The sequence below is a fragment of the Otolemur garnettii genome, unplaced genomic scaffold, assembly GCF_000181295.1.
Source record: "Otolemur garnettii isolate 467f Iridium unplaced genomic scaffold, OtoGar3 scaffold00077, whole genome shotgun sequence".
Classification (NCBI taxonomy): Eukaryota; Metazoa; Chordata; class Mammalia; order Primates; family Galagidae; genus Otolemur; species Otolemur garnettii.
The window spans coordinates 1,584,005-1,588,189 of NW_003852472.1; positions in this window are offsets into that span (position 1 = coordinate 1,584,005).

The window sequence follows — 4,185 nt, forward strand, 5'->3', positions numbered from 1 at the left end:
AAAAAAAAAAAAAAAGCAGAAAACCCAGCTTTATTCAGATATATTTCCAATACCATACAACTCATCCATTTAAAATGTACAATTAAATGGCTTTTAATATATTTAGAGTTGTATAACCACATACCTACTGGTTGCCACTACCCATACCCCTACACCCCTGGTCTACTTTGTCTATGGACTTTACTATTCTGGACATTTCATATAAATGGAAAGATACAAAATGTGGCCTTTTGTCTGGCTTCTTTTCCTCAGCATATTTTCTAGGTTCATCCATGTTGTAGCAAAGATCAGTACTTCATTTTAATGGCTGAATAATATACAGATGACCCTTGGAACAACACAGGGTTGAACTGCACTGTTCTACTTGTACAGATTTTCCTCTCTGCCGCCCCAGAGACAGCAAAATGTGAGGACCACAAGGATAGAGACCTTCATGATAATGCACTTCTACTCAATGAACAGTAATGTACTGTCTTCCTTATGATTTGCTTAGTATTTTTTTGCTTACTTTATACAAGAATACAGTATATAATAACACACAAAATGCATTAATCAGCTGTTTTATGTTATGGGTAAAATTTCTAGTCAAGAGAAGACTAAGTTTTGGGGGAGTCAAAGGTTATCAAATGTGTGGGGGTTGATGCCTCTAATCCTTTTGTTATTCAAGGGTCAACTGCATACCACATTTTGTTTATCCATTTATCCACTGATGAACATTTGGGTTGCTTCCATTTTTGACTATTAAAAAAGGCTATGAATATTCACATGCTAGTTTTTGTATGGGTATGTTTTTAATTTTCTTGGAGTGAAATCGATGAGTCATCGTAATCCCATGTTTAACCCTTTGAGGAACTGTCAGACTTTTCCAAAGTGGCTGCTTACTCATCCTTCAAAGCTTACCTACAATTTAACAGGCACTGAATTGTTAACCAGTTACACGCCAGACTGACTTGTTAGCACTGATAAGACACACAAAGCAAATAGCATCTAGTGTGATGAGTGCCACAGAGGCAGATACTAGAAAGAGCAGCAGCACAAAGTAGAGAAGAAACAGAAAGGGTTTTGAAGGATAAATAAATAGAAGTTCACCAGATGGATGCTGGAAGCAGGAGATGTGCTAGGTCTATGGAGGACAAGCAGTTTCCAAAGTCCTCTACGGCTTGAGGAGTGATGGATACATGTGGAGGAAGGAAACCAGAGCTAAGGGCCTCACACAGTAGGTCTGGTTTTGGGCAATAAGGAACCACAGAAGGGCCTCAAAAGCTGGGAAGCACAACCAGATCTATTTTAGAAAGAAATGAAGCAGAGTTAAAGATGGAGTGGACAGATACAAGATGGAAGCAGGGAGACTACTACAGTAGCTCAAGTCTGACTCATGGGTGGGAAAAGGGTAGTGGCAGTGGCAGCAGCAGCAGGGTAGACAGGTTATGAGTGATCTGTGAAATAGCATCAACAGATTCAGGTAACCCCCTTCGCCACCTTCATCCATCCAAACAGTGAGCAAAGGGCTTGAGGGGGGAACATTCCCTGTAACAGAAGAACAGTAAGGGGTTTGAAAGAATAATGAATTCAGTTTGCAAGTCTGAGTCATCTAGACACACACATGCATCCAGTAGGTCCCTAGAAAAAAGGCTCCAGATTTCAGGCAAAGGGCCTGGTCTAGAGAGAGATCATTAATGTCTGCACTGGGATTAACTGGTCTTGGACATGAACAAGGCACAAAAAGGAACATAGAGTGAGAATAGAACCAGGGACAGAATCCTATGAACACCAGCATTTAAGGTACGGGAGGAGAAAGAAGAGCCTCAAGGGTTGATGACAAGCTGCTACTTTAGGCCACTCCCACCCCAGCAATTTTTAAGAACTAATTCACTACCACTCTGGAAGGCCAAGGTGGGTGGATTGCCTGAGCTCCCAGGTTCAAGACCAGCCTGAGTGAGACTCCACCACTTAAAAAAAAAAAAAAGCTGGACGTTGTGGCAGGCGACTGTAGTGCCAGCTACTCAGAGGCAGAGGCAAAAATAATTGCTTGAGCCCAAGAGTCTGAGGTTGCTGTGAGCTGTGACACCATGGCACGCTACTGAGGGCGACACAGTAAGACTCTTGTCTCAAACAAAAAACTAATTCAATGTCTTAGTGACCTGCCAAGGAGAGAATTTATTATATAGTCATACCTCATATGAAAGCCAAGTCATCCAGCAACCTCACTGATGGTGGCCACTGTTATCCTAAATAACCCTTATATACAGGGAGGGTGCTGCAGGGCCCTGATAGGGCCACCTGTATTGGGCTACCTGGAGCTATTTATTCACATACAGATGATCCAAGGCAACAATCCATGGTACTAGGGCAGCCTCCCAGGAGGGTGAGAGGCTGGAGACAGGGCCTTGCGACAGTAACTCATAAACATCCTGTGTTCTGAGAGGATCAGGGGGTGTTCTGCTAAGGCTGGGACCAGCTGTGCGGCACCCAGTCTCATGCAGACTCTATGTAGCAATGCAGCAATAATACATCCTGCTCCTCTGATAGCTCCGACATTGGTATGTGGCCCCTTCCTCCCGATCCAACTCCAGACTCAAAGTACTCACTAACTACAAATTCAGTCTAGAGTAGAAATGCTTTGAAGAAATAACCACTTTTGGCTTGGTGCTGTAACCAAGTGGTTAGGGCGCTGGCCACATACACTGAGGCAGGAGGGTTTGAACTTGGCCCGGGCCTGCTAAACAATGACAACTGCAATAAAAAAATAGCCGGGTGTTGTGGCAGGGGCCTGTAGTCTCAGCTTCTTGGGAGGCTGAGGCAAGAGAATCACTTAAGCCCAAGAGTTTGAGGTTGCTGTGAGCAGTGATGCCACAGCTCTCTACCAAGGGTGACATAGTGAGACTCTGGCAAAAAAAAAAGAGAGAGAGATAACCACTTTAAGATAGGAGGATATTATGTAACCTTCTAACCTATAAAGAGAAATCTGTTTAATGCAGGGGTCCTCAAACTTTTTAAAGAGGGGGCCAGTTCACTGTCCCTTAGGCCACTGGAGGGCCGGACTGCGGGCCCCAGGATGAGTCAGCTGCTAAGCAGGACAGGCAGTGGCGGCAAAAACACCCAGTGGGCCAGATAAACGTCCTAGGCGGGCTGCATGTGGCCTGTGGGCCAGTTTGAGGATGCCTGGTTTAATGTATACCATAATGATTAATAACATTGCTGATGCTTTTACTGTGAGAATATAAAAGTAACAAAGGGAAACAGGAAAGCAGAGCAGTTCTTTGAAGAGACACCCTGCTGCTCTGCAGAACTGGTGGCTTTTCTGTAAATAAAGTGAAATTGCTGATCTCTCATCTGCTTCTTCATTGATTGGCTTGAGTGACAGGCAAACGGATCATCTGTCTGGCAATATATTTACTGGGAATACAGGAAGAAAAATGGTCACAGCTGGCCATTTATCAGGGTCTGCTATGCACAAAGCACTGAGCTAAGTCTTTACTCACTTAATTCTCAAAACTCTAACCTACAATATTAACAGACTCACTTTACAGATGAGGAACTCAAGCATAGAGAAGTTGTAATATGTTCAAGTTCACATGGATAGCAAGTGATGAAGCTGGGACATAGCTGAACACAGGCAATTTAACCCCTCTGGGCTTTAAAACAAGGAAAAAGTCTTTGAGAAAGTAATCTAGTCTAAACTCTACCCTAAAGCTGACTCCCATTAGTCAAAGGCAACTCTCCTCTGGGTTTCATTCAAGAGCTAATCAAAATTCCAGCCAACCTCAGTGAGCTTATTTCTAATCTAAACTCATAAACGACAAGGGGAATCTATTCCTGTCAGGTGGAGACAAACCAAGAAAATAGACATAAGAACTCAAAGTACCATGTGTGGTCATCTGGGACAGGCATCTACAATGGGCCCTGACACTATCACTGCACATTATCTTCTATAGTAACTGACGCTAGTTAATGATAAGCTTTGATTATAACAAAGTAAAACTAAACAAATCAAGACTTCACAGTGGGTTTCTGTGGAGGAAATTAAAAGCATGCGCTACAACCAATGTTTGAATTCAAATTATGTCTTTTTCTGTATTTTTACTGGTGCTTTAAAGGTGGACCCCTGACATCCCAGAAAACTTAACTGACCAGATGAACCCAGAACCTGAGGTTGGGCAATCACATCCGCTTCTGGATATTTTG